We start from the raw sequence: 17,160 nt of genomic DNA, 5'->3' as shown, positions 1-17,160 counted from the left end.
AGAGAGAGAGAGAAAGAGAGAGAGAGAGAGAGAGAGAGAAAGAAAGAAAGAAAGAAAGAAAGAAAGAAAGAAAGAAAGAAAGAAAGAAAGAAAGAAAGAAAGAAAGAAAGAAAGAAAGAAAGAAAGAAAGAAAGAAAGAAAGAAAGAAAGAAAGATACAGAGAGAGAGATACAGAGAGAGAAAGAAAGAAAGAAAGAAAGAAAGAAAGAAAGAAAGAAAGAAAGAGATTCACAGAGAAGGAGAGATATACAGAGAGAGAGACAAAGAGAGTGACAGAGAGAGAGAGATACAGAGGGAGACAGAGAGAAAGAAAGAGAGAGAAAGAATGAAAGAGAGAAAGAAAGAGAGAAAGAACACTTCTAAGAACAAGTGACAGTGGTTCTAAGCCATTCTGCTCTTTCCCTGAAGTCAAATTATGTATTATATATGTAGGGAATACAATCCAAGAAAACCTAGTTCAGGCTTCCCCGCTGAGGTACCATAGCATCTACAGGCACTTCCTCTGATGTTCACTGAGCTTTTCAGAACGTGGGTGGGGCCATTGTAAGGAATGGTTTACTACTGGCTGCCCTTATTTATCTGAAAGGACTTTCCAGGATTGCGATAGCAGCCACAATCACTGGAGGATGAGGAAGACTGCTAAATTGGGTTTGCGGCTCCCTTTCCCCTTCAGGCCCTCCTTCCTCCTCTTTTATTCCCCCTTCTCTTAATCCCCCCCCCGCCCCGAGTTTCCTTTGTTTCTTTTTATTCTCCAATCTCTTTCTCCCTCCCTCACCATACCAGTGCTATTCTTCATTTGTTTTTATTCCCCTTTTTTATTCTTTTGCAAAGCAAGGAAGTATTGGGCTCAGTTCTACTTCTTGTGGAAGCTATTTTGGGGTGGCACTCACCACCACCTCTCAAAATATCCAAATGTCCCAGCAGTTTCAGAAAGTAGCTGAATCAATAGAAGCTCCAGTTGAATTTCCTGGGATAGTATATGAAAATCAACCAACACATGATCAGCTTGAGACTGCATTAACTAAATAGTCATAAATCTGCCCTTTTCAAATAACCTTCTATTTCAAGGCCCAACAAATGCTCCTTTCAAAAGATCCTGCTGTCCAATTTTTAAAAGGTTTTCATTCACATTTTTATAGCTTTCTTGGGCAAAGAAAAACAGCAAAATTCTAAAGTTTATCACTTGTTCCCAGAGACCTATCAAAAGAGGCAGAATGGGGCAAAAGGAAGGGGGGGGGGGAGATGATGCTCTAGGACAGTGAACTGTTCTTTCAAGGAAAAAAACCTAATACACAGACTGAGAGCCAGCTGTGCTATCTTGCCAATAAACAGCTGAGTAACAACTATAAAAGTATACAGGATAGATAAACCAGCAATCATGTTTTCTTTGTTTATCAGCACATACAATGAGTAAACTCAGTATGACTGGGGGTCAGTGTGACACTACAATCTTGCAGTACTGACATTTCTAGCCCACTAGCTTAAACCAAATTTAATATTTTCCTTTCCATGTTAGATAGTGGAACAGGGAAGCATTCTTGCAAAAACAGAACTAGTTGACACAAGGCAAAGTGATTTCTGATCCAAACAGGATTCAGGTAATTCAGCTATGACACGTAGATTATTGACAAGAGAAAGTAACTCCTTGTTGATCTTAAAAAAAATTGGGGGTTTTTTTTTGGGGGGGGCTGTTTTATAGGGGGGGGGGAGGTAAAACATAAACACTTCATAAACAGGGTAGTATAAAAAGCCATCACAATGCTACAAAGCAGGAATCACCATTTGGTAATGATGCTAAGCAAAGAATCTGTGTGCACCTAAATAAACCTTTACTCAACTGGAGCACAATAGTATACATTATTGAACAGCAATGAGGGAGCAGGACTTCCACTGTTAATAGTCTGATAGCAGCTAATATAAATCTAATAAACGCCTTGTAGGATAAGTAAAATACACTATTCCAGGGACAGTTTAGGTAGTCCTAAACAGTATTCCCTCTAACCTGAGTTAGTTTAAGCTAGCTAGTTTTTTAGCCTCCATTTCACACATTTTTGTCTTAGCTCAGGAAAAATGGCCCCAGAGCAAACTAATTTATGCAGTAGCTCACATCTTTAGTGACAGTAGCTCACAAAGTAGAATTTTTGCTCACAAGACTCCTCAGCTTAGGGGGAGTATTGGTCTCAAGCCATATATTTTCATAGCAAATGCAGCATATGGCATGCACTTGACCCCTTCTGGTAAATCTACATATCTATTAACATTTCTGTGTTCATTACTTTAAAAGATAATATTTTAACTCCATTGCTTAAAGGAGCGATGTGCTAGGACAGATGAAATGGGAAATTCTTGGAGCCAGCTGTTCTTCCAGGCATAAAGTGCATGTTCCAGAGCTGGGATGGGGTGTGGGGGGGTGGATTCTTGGCTTGCAAAGTGGAAGACGAGCCTCCCAACAAGACACAAACTGCACCAAAGTCATAAACAAGCTGCTAACAGGCTTTCCCACTATTCATGCATAGCTTGCATCCATCCAGAATGGACAGCAGTTATTTCCATATACAGTAGAGTCTTTTACAGCACTACAGTGGAAGAATATTTTCATGTTGAGTTCTATGGCTTACCCAGTTTTGTCTGATCTTGAAAGCTAAGCAGGGCCAGTCCTGGTTAGTACTTAGATGGGAGACACCAAGGAAGTCCAGGGTCGCTATGCAGAAGAAGGCAATGGCAAACCAGCTCTCTTTGTCTCTTGCCTGGAAAACCCTATGGGGTCACCATAAGTTGGATGTAACTTAAACCACTTTACACACACATTGACTTCTGATGTTAGGAGAGTAAACTAAACAAAATAATTCTTCAGTTACTCTGAAAATTAGGTAAAACTGATTGCTGTCAACCAAGTCTATTTCTCCTCCCCCCCACACAAGTTACAAGTTCCCCTATGCAAGTTTGATTATTATTTGTACTCAGCAAGGTATTCCATCAGAATGTTTTAAGTTCCTCTCCTTCAGACTGAAAGCAATAGTTTTCAAATTTTCTTCCATCATGAAACTCTTTCACATGCATTTGTGGCCAGAGTACCTTAGCAGTGGATCTCCTGCATGTTGCTGAATCATCTGAGAAGTGCTCTAAACTTATGTACAATTATCAGATACCATGAAATTCCAGCAATCTCCCTGCTGCCTTTTAGACACTGCCTGACAGCAGTTAGAAAGTCATATTTCAGGGATTCTTGTCTGCTATGACTGATCTTCTCAAGAATCCCTCATTAGCTTCAAAGGAACACTAGAAAAAGTTAAAAAGCTACAAGATCAAGATAGATCTTGATCTCCTTTGTCAGTGTGACCAAGTACAGTGAAAATGGTAGATAAGAATCCTTCAATCAGAAGGGCGGGGAGTTTTATCCGTCTCTGAGCACAGAAAGGAATTTTTTTATCTATCATCTGACTTTCATGGGATTCTGTGGTGAACCAACACCATATGAGATCATTCCCAATCCTTTCTGCTGTGATCTGCTCCCAGTTTGTCAACAGAAAAAGTTGTACAAAGGGAACTCTTTCTTCTCAGATTGCCACAATGATTTCATCCCATTCCTTTGAGTAAACTGAGGATGCTGCCACCAAATTATGTTTCTCCTCCTTTCATTCACAGAACAAAAAGTGGTATTTAGAAAATTAATTTTACAGGAAGTCAATATCCAGAAATACTATATTTTAATTTGCTTGATCTAAAAAACACAACAGTTTTATGCTTTGATTCAAACTCATTCACTATCAACAGAAAAAATTCAGTCTGAGAACAACGTTTGAGTCCAGGGTTGAATTCTTGGTATAAAGTTGGATTCTGGGGATAAGCTTTTGTGTGCATGCACACCTCATCAGAAGGCTTACACCCAGAATCAAACTTTGTTGGTCTTAAAGGTGCCACTGAACTCAAACTTTGTACTGTTGTTTCAGCCCAACATGGCTACCCAACTGAGAACAGACTCATGCCAATTCAGCTATTCATCCCTAAATGTATCAACACAATAAAAAGGGGAGAATGCCTCTGGGCATTAGATTTATTTTGTGTGTGCTACCTGATGCAGTTGAGACCTCACAAACTCCCACATACTTAGGGTGAAACAGTTACACTAGCTTTCAGACAAGGAATACAGTGCCATTGTTTCATGACTCCCATCAAGAGCTACTGGTCCTGCCCCCATGGCCAGTGTCATCAGCCAGCAGGGTAAAGTAACTGTCAGGGTCCAAACCAGGGGTGGGGGGTAGGGCTCAATCCTGTCATTGCCAACCTTGAATGTCAGAACAGGCAGAACAAGGCAAGGAGAAAGCAGCTTACCACCTTCTACCAACCTTCTCTGTCCTGTGCAGGTACAAGGAGAGCAGAGCAGGTAGGTGGGAAGCAGCAGACTGCTCCCCACACACACTCTGTCTTCAGCAAAGCAACAACTGAGAGCCAGTTTAGTGTAGTGGATAAGTGTACTGACTCTTATCTGGGAGAACCGGGTTTGATTTCCCACTCCCCCACACACAGCTGCTGGAATGGCCTTGGGTCAGTCATAGCTCTCGCAGAGTTGTCCTTGAAAGGGCAGCTTCTGTGAGAGCTCTCTCAGCCCCACCTACCTCACAGGAAGATAAAGGGCAGAAAAGATAAAGGAGATTGTGAGCTGCTCTGAGTTGCTGAGATTCAGAGTGTAGGGCACAATATAAATCCAATAACATCATCATCTTCTTCAGTGAGGATGGAGTAGGCTGGCAGGTAAGGTTGCCAGCCTCCAGGTGAGACCTGGAGATCTCCTGCTTTTACAACTGATCTCCAGCTGGTAGAGATCAGCTCCCCTGGAGAAAAAAACTGCTTCGAAGGGTGGACTCTATTCTATAGTATTGTACCGTGTTGAGGCCCCTCCCCTCCTCAAACCCTCTCCTCTCCTGGATCCTCTCCCAAGATCTCCAGGTATTTTCCAACACAGACCTGGGAACCCTACTGGCAGGAGGCAACAAACTGCTTTCTCCCTTCTTCATTCATTCCTCCCTGATCCTGAGAGAAAGCACCATCCTGGGAGACTGCACCATCCTCAGTGCAGCTGATGCTCTGCTGAAGACAGGATAGGGGGAGCAGGTCTTCCTCAGCTGCAAGGGTACAATAGGTACCATAGAGTTTAACCTCCCAAATTGCTAGAGTGTCCAGGAAAACCATAGAGTTTGCCCAGAAACGCCTAGAGCGGCCGGCGAGCGACATCACCAGTACAATGACAACATGTCTGGGTGATGTCATCACACTGTGCGTGCTTTGCGTGTACAAAGCAAGTCCCCTGCCAGAGCCCGCAGGGGACTTGGCAACCCTAAGGGACTACTAACTTCCCTTTCCACGTATCTGAAGTAGTGTCTGTGCACATGAAAGCCTATACCTTGCGTAAATCTTTGTTGGTCTTAAAAGTGCAACTCGAACTTTGTTTCACTTTGCTTTACTGACATCATATTCGTTGTTTCTCCAAACTCATTTGAGATCAGAAAAAGTTCATAGCTACAATGCATCTGCAAGCAGAAGCAACAATTATGCCAAGTGGCAGGAGCTAAGAAACAATATATTCCATTATTCAAGCAAAGCCTGTGGGACCTGGCATCCCCTTCCACTGGCAATAAAACACAGCAGTTGTGATTCAACAAACTGCATCATTCAGTGAACTGCTTATGCCGATTTGCAAAGGGATAAATTAAGACACTGATGCTGGATTTGAGTCTTAGCCTTGTTCAAGGCCCAGCTACTAAAGCTACAGTAGATTTGCTAGTTAAAGAATTCCACGAACCTCTCTTTTTTCTCCACAAATGCATTTCATTCCAAAGCAGTATTTTTTCCATAAGTCTTAAAGTTTACTCCATTTTTCAACCAGCTGAAAGGGGACAGTAGATGTGACCCTGTCTATCCTCCTATCTTCCCCTTCAGGATTCTCTCAGGAGCTTGAGAAGAAGAGGATTAATTCCCTCTACAACTCAGCATCTGTCAGTATGTTCCTTCAATATATTTAGGTCTCATCAGGCCATGGGGGGGGGGGTGGTTTACAAGAATATTATTCTGTACACCTGAGTCCCCTCCCTTGTCCATCAGTAATCTACTTTTCCTGCTTTTGTGATTAGCGTAACATCCAGTCTCTACTGTTACATTTAAAAACCCCCACTATGCATAATTATTTGTTTAAACAAATGAGTTCTCCCACAACTGGCTAACAATTCACTTTAAAGTTTCAACTGAACTAATCCTTCCCTTTCCTCTAAAGCAGGAGTGTCGATCTCATTCATTATGAGGGACGGATCTGACATAAATGAGACCTTGTGGGGGCCGGGCCAAATGTGTCATAAAATGTAATAACAGGCAGCAGAAATATAAACTTTATAAAGGTCACAGACAAACACAATTAAAGATTTTTTTAAGAAACTTAAAATAAAAGCAAGCTGTGACATGGAAGGAAGGGAGAGAGAGAGGGAAGCAGATGATAGCCAAAACTTGCTCATGGGCCTGATAAGGCCTGCTCTAAAGGTCTCATCCTTGCTATTTATGTATGGCACCTACATTTTGTTAACTAAACTGTGGGTTTTTTAAAAAAATATGCAAGATGGTTTGCCTTTGGCTGTTAGATATGACAGCCAATGAGTGTAATTGTTCACACCAACTTTACCAGCACTGGATCAAACTCCACAAAATGGATAAAATAGCCAGAGACTGTATACACTGCCCTGGATTCTTTGGGAGAAGGGCAGGATATAAATGTGAGGAAAGAAACAGAAAAAATTAATTGGTACATGTATTTAACGCTAAGTATTACTGCATTTGTGATCAAAGCAAGTCATGTGATTTGTTTCAACACAATGTCTAGATCAAGTGTGAGCAGTAGTGGGGGGAACCAAGAGGAAAACTTTGGTTGAGGGACTATGATGGTTTGCAGTAGTCCAGTCACTAAACCTCTTCAGGATGCGGCCAAATTGTTTGCTGTCTCCTTTTACAAAGATCCAAAAATCCAACTCAGTATGCTGGAATGCACATGTGGCATTGTTATTCAAAGCCTCTCTTCCTCAGCTACTAGGACTCATGAACTCCATGGTCTATTACATGCACGCAATATTCATTAAGGCACGTTGAAGACAACAATCAATGTTTCCTTTGACACTTCATGTCAAAGAGAAGTTGCACCTCAGAGTTCAAAGGAATCTCACATAAGCTTTCACAGCTCATGCCTAGATTAAGAACAGTGAAGGTTCCCCAAAGGGTGGTATCTTAAAATATATGCTAATCTACTTCCCTGGGTTACTCCAAGGAACTCTGGCATCATAACTGGTATAAACGTTAGCTGTGGTAATTTTGCGCATCACAAACTCTGCTGTCTAGCAGTACTCATGAGGACAGGAGGACAGTCTACAGCCTTAACAACCATATCAGTGAATGGGTGACAAGTTTTAAGGAATCCGATGACTTATAACTTTAAAGGAGAGCCCTGTGACAAAGCAGGGGGGGAAGTCCCTGTGAGAAACTAACTTCACAACTCAATTCTCATTACACTTTGCTAGACATTCCTTCCACAGAGAAATCACCCAAAACCCACTTTGATCACTACCCTACAATTAGATTGTGTGTAGACTTGTTATTTTGTTGAGGTAACCTAGTATTATGTAGAGAGAAAACAGTCTAAATATATCCACTTCCCACAACAGAAATATAACACATTGATTCAGATTTGGCAGTCACCTATCCATGTTGAGATGTCATCTTTTGAGTTTTGACACAGTTCTCTACAGGAATATGATTCATCTGAGGTCTGCACTACATATTATATCTGAATACAACAAATCCCCCTTTTAATGAAAAATAACTTTGAAAAGGGGCAGTTTGAGAGTTCCAAATACACTTCCAATAAAATCCTTCCCCTCCGACTGTTTTTCTCTACAGAACTGTAAATGTTGTACAGAAGACACTTCTTTTTATTTATTTATTTATCTATGACTTGTATCCCGCCCTTCCCACAAGTGGGTCAGGGCGGCTTCCAGCAATTGATCAACATAAAAATTAAACAATATTTAAATATATAAACCATTAAACATTTAAAACAGTTAAAACCTTAAAAACCAGTAAACGTTCCAAATACATATAAAACATAAAACAGAAGTCTGGCAAGCTACATTGAGTTCTCATCTTAGCTAGGTGTAGGCTAGCCGGAAGAGGGTCGTCTTACAGGCCCTGCGGAACTGGACAAGGTCCCGCAAGGCCCTCACCTCCTCCGGCAGCTGATTCCACCATGTAGGGGCCATAACGGAGAAAACCCTTTCTCTGGTGGATTTCAAGCGGGCTTCTTTTGGCCCAGGGATAGTGAGGAGATTTTGTGTTCCCGACCTCAGTACTCTCTGGGGAACATGTGGGGAGAGACGGTCCTTCAGGTAGGCAGGTCCCAGGCCATATAGGGCTTTAAAGGTAATAACCAGCACCTTGTACCGGACTCGGTATATCATTGGAAGCCAGTGCAGGGTCCGAAGACCCGGCCGAATGTGTCCCCACTTTGGGAGACCCAATAACAGCCGGGCCGCGGCATTCTGCACCAGCTGCAATTTCCGAGTTTGGGACAGGGGCAGCCCCATGTAGAGGGCATTGCAGTAGTCCAACCTCGAGGTGACCGTAGCATGGATCACTGTTGCTAGGTCGTCGCGCTCCAGGAAGGGGGCCAACTGCCTTGCCCGCCTAAGATGAAAAAACGCGGACTTGGCAGTGGCTGCTATCTGAGCCTCCATCTTTAGGGAAGGCTCCAATAGCACCCCCAAGCTCCTGACCCTGTCCGCCGCTGTCAGCGGCGCACCGTCAAAAACTGGTAGGGGGATTCCCCCTCCTGGCCCGCGGTGACCCAAGCAAAGGACCTCTGTCTTCGCAGGATTTAGCCTCAGCCCACTCAGTCTGAGCCACTCAGCCACGGCCTGTAGTGCCCGATCAAGATTTTCCGGGGCGCAGACCGGCTGGCCGTCCATCAGTAGATAGAGCTGGGTGTCATCAGCGTACTGGTGACACCCTAGCCCGTACCTTCGGGCAATCTGGGCAAGAGGCCTCATGTAGATGTTGAATAACATCAGGGAGAGAACCGCCCCTTAGGGCACACCACAATCGAGTGTGCACCTCCAGGATAGCTCCCCCCCAATTGCGACCCTTTGTCCCCGACCTTCCAGGAAAGAGGAAAGCCACTGTAAGGCCAACCCCTGAATCCCCGCGTCGGCGAGGCGGCACGTCAGTAGCCGATGGTCGACCGTGTCAAACGCAGCCGACAGGTCTAACAGCATCAGCACCGCCGAGCCACCCCGATCCAGATGCCGTTGAAGGTCATCCACTAGAGCAACCAACACAGTCTCCGTCCCATGTCCCGGGCGAAAGCCGGACTGAAATGGGTCAAGGACGGAAGCATCCTCCAGGAAAGGACGTCCTCAGCAGAATGGAACTTTTCTGCCTCCCTTGTCTGACCAGTCCACTGATCACTCTGAAATGCTAGCTCTACAGGAACAGGGGACCATTTTGGAAATCTCAGTAGTCTGCAGTGGTAGGCTTCCATTAATGGAATTCCACTGTGTCTTCTGTTAATGGAAACAAAATTCTGAATCCAGTCCACTAGCTCAGGAAGCTTTAAAAAGAAGCTTATTACCTCAGATGACTTAAAAGAAGACTTATTACCTAAGTATTGGAAATGGAAAGCTGAGAGAATGGTAGACTTTCTAGAACTACCTAGCCAGTTACAGGGCAAAACAATATGACCAAGGGCCTTTGAAGTCCAGAGGTATTCTTCAAACCGTTGTTTGTGTCAAATACTGAAAATTCTTTTGAAAATTCATTCTCTTTCACACATTAATATTTTCAGTTAGTTTGAATGTCTAAATAAAGATCAGTCAGCATGGGAAAAAACAGGTAGATAACAGATGGCTCACCTTAAAGAACAAAGCAAGGAAATAAGAAGTTTTCCCCTGAATTAATGGAGCAGATGGTCTCCTGATCCTTACTGGACAACATTCAAAGTACACTATCATTAATGGGAATGTGTTGCTGAGTGTATCTGAAAACTTCATATATGACTTTGGTCTGATTGTATGAAAGTTCATCGTTGTCATCCTCACTATGTATATTTCTATCAAATACTAGTCCAAGAAAGATGCACACAATCTATTCCCCAAAGTACACAACAGAACTTTACTACTGACTTCTATATTTATAAATTTTATTTTTCCTACTCACCTCACCTTCTCCACCTCCTCGTTCAAGGCTGCATTTTGTCTGGATTATGAATCTATTGGGAGGAAAAGCCTATCTTATTTCTATGTGAAGCTCTACAAAAACAAAAAACCCAGGGACACTGAAGACATGTAGTTGTAGTAACATTTAGGATTGACAGCAGATTAAGTAATTTAAGGTGATTTAATTTCCTGCATTTTAACCAATTCAGGTTCAATCTGCATATTACCAAAACTGTAATACAGACAACAATTTGAAATACAAAAGGAAGTGCAAGATAAACTATAATTTAACAAATCTCTGTTGTTGTTTGAGGAAATACTTCATTTCCCCAATACCCAAAGAGAGAGATTTGGGAGGCGTGGAAGACTGCAACAGGAAAGGAGGAAACACAGATGTTCTATTCTCTGAACAGAACTCCACATGCAGTCTTTTGAAACCCACATTGAGTCCTTTCCTTAGGTTACCACAGGAACATAAGAACAGCCCTGTTAGATCAGACAGTAGTTCACTAGCTCAACATACTATTTTACACTGTGGTCAACCATCTGCACTGGAGGACCAGCAAACTAGCCACAGATGCCAAAAGCTTCCTATGATGTTGTCTTTTCGTATTGGTATTGAGGTTTATTGTCTCTGAATACTTAGTCTCTCTTTCATCATTGTAGCTAGTAACCACTGATGGATCTATCCATGAATCTGTCTGACCCTCTTTTAAACTCATCCACGCTAATGGCCATCAATTGACAATGGCTTCCAGAATTTAATTAATTTTGCCTGCCCTGAATTTATTGACTATTGACTTCATAAGTGCCCTCAAATTTCTAGTATTATAAGGAGAAAAAGCTTTCTCCATTGTATTGTATTACAAAATATCGAACTAATTATAAGTGTATTAGGCCTTGTTCCCTTTCAGCTTTTTGGCAACCAATACTGTCTATATGACTAGACTTACCCCATTAAGTCTGGACTATTCTGAGCCTCCCTTTTATAAACATACTGAAAGCATACGTTCTCCTGTGACAGCCCCCTTACCCACACTCTTCAGAGCTGTGTTTTTGCTCAGATCCTGCACACCTTTTTGCAACCCCACTGAGATTCCTTACACACTGGCAGAGAACTTATTTATGACAGCATAACAAGGATTGCCAGATGTTGCAGTCACAAATTCTGTATCCCAGTAGGGTTGCTTGTTATTGCACATGGTGGTTCTTGTACACAAAAAGGCAAAACGCAGTGCTAAAGTTGGCCTTTAAAACAGGCGGTTTGGTCAGTTTCCCAGCCAACAGCTCCCCTCACTGATTCCCCCAAACTTCTATTTTCTGGACTGTATTAATAAACATTTTATATTTGGCCTTTAAGCAGATCAATTTTACCATGGGATAGCTGCTATATGTTTCATACCTTGCTCAACAGTAGAGCCAGATTCCATTTATCTTCTGACAGATTTTCCTCACCTACCTGAAGTGTTCCCTCTAAGCTGAGTTAGTGTGAGCTAGCTCACAGTTTTTTAGCCTCCAACTCAAACATTTTTGTCTTAGCTCAGGAAGGATGGCCCCACAACAAACTAATTTATGCAGCAGCCAAATTGCTTGCTCACAACTTTAATGCCAGTAGTTCACGAAGCCGAATTTTTGTTCACAAGACTCCACACCTTAGAGGAAGCATTGCCTACCTGTTTTTGGCTTGACCCAACTAGTACAACTCTGCTGTTGTTGTTTAAGCTTTAAGAATACTGAATCCAGAGATTCTGTCAAGCAAAGTTCATTGTCTATAAAAGACAATTAAAGATTACTTAAATCAGAGACAGTTTGGTAAGATGCTGTCCTCTGTTCCATCAAGCAAACAAGTTCATTTGGTGATATACAAACAACAACCTTTTTGGTAGCATCCTTATGATTAATTAACAACCTCCCTAGGAAAATGCGCCTGGCTACCTCATTGCCAATATTGAGTAGTCTGTTGAAGCCAGATTTAATTAGGGCTGCATTCAACTAATTTAGTTTTTTATTTATTGGGAGTCTTAATTATGATTTTAAATTGTGGCCTCTTCTGTAGTAAGGACAGGTGGCTAAAAGGAAAAAACTGTTGAAATCTGGCACCTTTCAATAGGTCAGTGATAGGGTTGCCAAATCTGAGTTATAAAATTCCTTGAGATTTAAGAGTGGGACCAGGGAAGGACAGAGTTTGCAGAGGCAAGGGGACCTCAGTGGGGTATAATGCCATAGAGCAGGGTTTCCCAAACTTTTCTTTCCCATAGCCCAGTTATTTTTACACTTCTCTTTTGTGGCCCACTAAAATTTGGGGGTGGAGCCAGGAGACATTGGGGGTGAAGACAGGAGACAGGAATTATGTCATTTCCTGTGGTGTCAAGGGCCAAGTAATGTCACTTACGGGGCACACTGAACCAAAACTCCACCAAAACCAAAACTCCACCTTTTCCTGTAATGTCACTTCCAGGGCACTCCCCCAAACCTGCCTCTTCTTCTGAAGTAACTTCATTTTCAGAAAAATCTCTCTGAAACTCATGCTGAGCCAAAATTGGGGTGTGAAGTGGGTGGTCTACAACTTTTTGTGGTTAAAACAATTTATTATAATGTAATATATTATAATAGCATATTATCACTTGTTAAAAGTTGATACACATACATTACATTTTCTCCACCCCTCCCCCTTTTTGGTGACCCCCGGCAGTGCCAACCCCCTTAACAAACCATTCCCTATTACTATTTTATTTAGTTTGTTAAAAGGTAATAAACTCTATCTATTAAAGAATCTTTCTTCATTAAAAAAAACTTCAAAAAGAAAAAAACTATGGGTTATAATTGTAATCCATCTTCATAGTAGTCCTTTTTAGTCACTTACTAAGAAACGAAAAAGATATAATCCAATGATCTCATTTTTAACTGTAATCCATTTAAAGTTTCTTTAGAAATTAACCATTATCAAAGATCGCCAAATGTCCTTTAACGTTCCATTGTTTTACAATATACTTTTGAAACTTTCCCCACTCATTTTAAAACTTCTCTAAATCTTGTTCTTTTAAGATTCTTGTAAGCTTGTCCATTTTACTCCAATGCATAATTTTCAAAGTCCACTCCCACATTTCTGGTATTTTGTTTTGTTTCCACATTTGCGCATATAAAGTCTGTGCAGCTGAAAGCATATACCAAAATATCGTTCTATCTTGTTTTTGAAATGTTTCCATTTGTAATCCCAAAAAATATCTGGCGCCTTCTTAATATTATATCCCAAAACTTTCAAAATCTCTTGCTGAATCATTTGTCAAAATGTTTTCGCCTTTTCAAAAGTCCACCACATATGGTAGAAAGATCCTTTTTGTCTTTTACATTTCCAACATCTATCCGACACCTGATTATTCATTTTTGCCAATTTCTTAGGTGTCATGTACCACCTATATAGCATTTTAAAGCAATTTTCTTTAATGTTATAACATGTAGATATTTTCATAGAGTTCTTCCATAAGTGTTCCCATGACTCCATCTGTATTTCTTTATTAATATTTATCACCCACTTTATCATGTCATCCATTCCTTAATCCACACCAGCCATACTGCATCATGATACAACTTTAAATTGGGCAGTTGAAATCTGTCCCTTTCTTTCGCATCTGTCAGAATTTTCATTTTAATTCTTGGTTTTTTCCTGGCCCATACAAATTCGGAAAGTTTCCTTTGCCATTTATTAAATTGTTTGTTATCTTTCACTATTGGAATTGTTTGAAACAGAAACATAATTCTCGGTAAGATATTCATTTGCCAAGCAAGATATTTTCCAGGTTTATTCGCTCCTTCAAAAGATTTCTGTTGGAGTCTTTTTAAATTCCATTCTACTTCTTTATTCAGCAAATGTCTCAGTTGGCTTTGTAATATTGTAATCTCTCTTATAATTTTCTTCTTCCCAGGTCGTTTTTTAAGCTCCTTCTCCTTTTTTCCAATTTCTTTCTGAATATCCATCATTTGCTTATTTTTGGCTCTTTTGTCTTTATTATTCAATGTAATTAAAATGCCCCTAATTACTGCTTTATAAGCATCCCACACAATTTGAAATTGAGTGTCCTCATTTTCATTTATTTGGAAGAAGCATTTAGTTTCCTTTTCCAGAGACACCACTATCTCCTGTTTCTGTAGCAAGTCCTCATTTATCCGCCACCTTGGAGTCTTTTTCCCTGACTTTGCAGACCACATTATTGGATTGTGGTCTGCCCTTATTTTAGGAAGTATCTCTATTTTTTTCGTTAATAGTCCAAGATCTTTTGTAGTCCATATCATATCAGTTCTCGAAAAAGAATTGTGCCTTGCCGAAAAGTAAGTATAATCACGTTCTTTGGGGTTTAGTTCCCTCCTAATGTCTTCTAAACTCTCTTGTTTTACCAGTTCAAAGAATGACTTTGGTAATTTTCCTTCATTATTTTTTTTCCCAGATCTGTCCAGAGTATTTTTAACTGTTCTGTTAAAGTCTCCCATTATCATAATTTGTTCATGCACCACTTGGTCTAATAGTTGCATAATATCTTTTTAAAAAGAGTCTTTTGCTCCATTTGGAGCATATATTCCCAGCAACAAAGTTCTTTTGTAGTTCAACGTCACTTCCACTGCAAGATATCTGCCATCATCATCTTTAAAAATTAATTTTGGGACTAATTCTTGTTTGATGTAAAAAACTACACCCCTTTTTTTCTCCTTGGCCAATGAACAAAATTCCATACCAAGTTGTTTGTACCATAAAAATTTATAATCAGTTTGTTTGATATGTACTTTTTGCAGGCAAATTATGTTACCATTTTTGTTTCCCAATCCAATGAAAGGTTGCCCTTCTTTTTTGTGGTGAATTAAGTCCATTTATATTCCAAGATATGAATTTGTAATCAATAATGGTTTTTATTCTTGATCTGTTCCCCCGAAGTCCTTATGCTCCCCCCAAAACTTTGTCATTTCCTGAGTATTTGTGATGGTAAATCTCCGTCCTTTAAATTCAAAATTTAAACCCTCTGGGAGTTCCTATCTGTATCTCATTTCTTCTTCTCTCAACTTTTCTGTCAACTTTTTATAAAGTCTCCTGTCGTTGATAACTTTCCTTGGCAATTCTTTCATGATTCTTACTCTACTGCCATCCACCTCCAATGTGCTCTTAAATTGTTTACTCAGAATCCTTCCCACCATATCCCTTGTCACAAATCTCACCACCACATCTCTTGGTAGCTTATTTCTTCTGGCATACTTCGAATTTACCCTGCAAATGTAGTCATAAAAATGATCAATTTCATCTGGGTCTTCTTCTAGAAATTCAGCAATAATTTTAATTATATATGTCCTTAAGTCAATCTCAATAGATTCAGGCACTCCTCTTAACCGTATCTGGTTCTCCATTAGTTTAGTCTAGTAACAGTGCTTTCTCCTGCATTTTTTGAATAGTGGAATCCACTTTGTCCATTCTTGTACCTTGGTCTTTCACCTTTTCCTCCACCTCTTGCACTTTCTTTAACACTGCTTGAGTATCTTTTCTGAGATCTTCAATGTCTTTTTTAATTTCTTCTGTACTGGACTCAATATCTTTTTTAATTCTTTTTTATTTCTATTTTTGTTTCTTTAATTATTTTTGCCAGTTTTGCTTCCATAGCATCCATTGCATCTTGCCATTTAGCCATTTTTTCTTCTTCAAGTGATCCAGCCCTTGTTCGGATCTGCTTTGCTGCTGGTCTATGCTCTGACATCACTGTTTGCCTATTGCTTGAATAGGCTCAAAAGTTGACCTCTCAGATTCAAATTTCAAGTACACAGTCCTATAGATTAGACCATGCCCTTTTATTTAAGCCCAAAATCGTCATTCTCTGATGCTCCTAGGTCCAGATTTTTTTTTTTTTAAAAAAAAAATTCCATTCAAAATGGCTGCCATGGTTTTTCTGTTCCTTTTAAAAGTTTTTTCCTTTTTTCTCCAAACTGTACCAAAGTTGATTCTAAGCATATAATCCAATAGATTTTACCTTTTAATGACAGTATCTGCCTGCTCCACTATTTTTCAATGTCCCGTTTTTTTTTTAATTAATTTTTGAAATTTTGACTTTTTTATAATGGTCGCTGGTACCTCTCTATGATTTAGGTCCTAGAGAGGGCTGGGAAGCTTGTTGTTTTTCCCTTCTCCTAATGGCTCCTTCCTCTACCTTCCTTGACATGAAGTCTCGTTCTCAGTGGTTAAAAAGTCTTGCGTTATTTCAATGATGACATTTCCTGTGTTGTATTCACCAAGTCAGCAGTTCTTCTCGGATGGGATTGTCTGTTCCCGACACAGGTATTCCAAACAATATGTGTTTTTCTTCTTTTAATCTTATTTCTCCAATAACACCAGTCCCAATTTTAACCCCTCTTTTATCTTCCTTAATTTAAGATGGTATATTTGGATCCAGACCTTTGTTTTTATTTTAATTTAGTCTTATATTAGTCCCAGAGTGATAGATATATATCTTTTACCTTCAATTCCGATATCCTTCTGCGCACTGCTCTTTTAGATATTAGATGTTAATCAGTCCAAAGAAGCTTTGTATCTTGGTAGATTTAAGCCAACTTAATGACCACAAAGATCTTCTGTAGAAGGTTGAATGCAGTCCTTCTTGGGGGACTCTTCAAAGCCAAAAAGGAACCCCACTGGAGTCCCTCGTCAGCCAAAGTAAATCTCCTCAGAACTTAATATGCATATCTTGGCCTTCTCCCTTCCTGGAAGAAGTAGGCAGCAGGTGTTGTAATCACCTTCTTTGCCCAGAACAGAGGTTCTGATCTGCTCCTCAACTGAAGAGCAGCTCAATCCGCCATGACCAAAACCCAGAAGTCCCGGTGGCCTGCAACTTTTCATACATTCCCAGGGTCCTCCCTTTCCACCCTCACACCTGCATGCACCTATCTGTTT

The 17,160-nt window shown here is 40.5% G+C and overlaps 1 protein-coding gene across 3 annotated transcripts in view; it reads right to left on the bottom strand.

Annotated features, from left to right (window-relative positions):
* The window catches only part of MOB3B (MOB kinase activator 3B), a 157,235-nt gene that overhangs the window by 90,194 nt on the left and 49,881 nt on the right, over positions 1-17,160 (bottom strand). The window lies entirely within an intron of this gene.

Source organism: Heteronotia binoei, chromosome 4 (assembly GCF_032191835.1).
Source record: "Heteronotia binoei isolate CCM8104 ecotype False Entrance Well chromosome 4, APGP_CSIRO_Hbin_v1, whole genome shotgun sequence".
NCBI lineage: Eukaryota > Metazoa > Chordata > Lepidosauria > Squamata > Gekkonidae > Heteronotia > Heteronotia binoei.
The sequence above is the reverse complement of the archived record's forward strand: the minus strand, read 5'-3'. Positions and strand labels throughout refer to the sequence as shown.